Source organism: Sinocyclocheilus rhinocerous, unplaced genomic scaffold (genome assembly GCF_001515625.1).
Source record: "Sinocyclocheilus rhinocerous isolate Xijiao unplaced genomic scaffold, SAMN03320098_v1.1 scaffold594, whole genome shotgun sequence".
Taxonomy (NCBI): domain Eukaryota; kingdom Metazoa; phylum Chordata; class Actinopteri; order Cypriniformes; family Cyprinidae; genus Sinocyclocheilus; species Sinocyclocheilus rhinocerous.
Window position 1 is genome coordinate 1 of NW_015645059.1, and position 1,058 is coordinate 1,058.

The window sequence follows — 1,058 nt, forward strand, 5'->3', positions numbered from 1 at the left end:
CGTACCGTGCCGAGTCGTACCACGCAGTGGAAAAGCGCCATTTGTCTGCTCTGTGTCTCTGGCCCCCCTCCCGGTGCGGTCTTAATTCAATGCACTATGTAATTAGTGTGGGTTGTGTCCATACTGCCATGTGCTGCAGAATTACAATGCCGTGGGGAGATGGTGTGCTTAATGAACACATTACTACACTCACAGACATGTACCTCATTAGACTACAACAACAGCAGTGTCTGAGTGCATGTGTGAGGCCTGATGGCATATTTGCAGTGAAGTTCAGGTCTCATTGCAGGAGGCAGTTTGTTTGTCGTTTTCACTTTTAAATGGGAAGCGAACAGGTTTGGCAGGTGGTGTGTAAGAACAATGGACTTTGTGGCCACTTGCAAGATGTTACTATAATAAATAGCAGTTCGTATGCATGTGTTAAACAATCATTGTTCAGGTTTAGTTTCTGAGTGTGTTATGTGCGGGTCTACATGAAATAAAGCTCCACAAACGTCTGTTGAATTTAAATACCCATTATGTACATGAACATTTAAATGTTGTGGCTAATTTAAAAAATGCATTTATTGGCCTTTGAGATACATGTGACCATGTGTGAATCTATTTTATGTAATTCTGCAAATTTTTCCATATTTTAAATCTATTTTGCAGAATTCGGTCATTCTCAATGTTGCATTTACGTTTGTTACATTTTTGTTTATTAACGCTTTAAGCTGCCTTTCGTCAGCATTTAACACATTTTACCTTTTATAACTACATTTTATGTAATTCTTCAGATTTTCCCAAATTTGAATTTTTAATGGAATTCTGTCATTCCCAATGTTGCATTTGTTTAAAGGGGTGGTTGATTGCGATTTCACTTTTTTAACGTTAGTTAGTGTGTAATGTTGCTGTTTGAGCATAAACAATATCTGCAAAGTTACGAAGCTGAAAGTTCAATGCAATCGGAGATGTCGTCTTTTAAAGGGGTCATATGATGCTGCTAAAAAGAACATTATTTTGTGTATTTGGTGTAATGAAATGTGTTTATGCGGTTTAAAGTAAAAAAAACACATTAT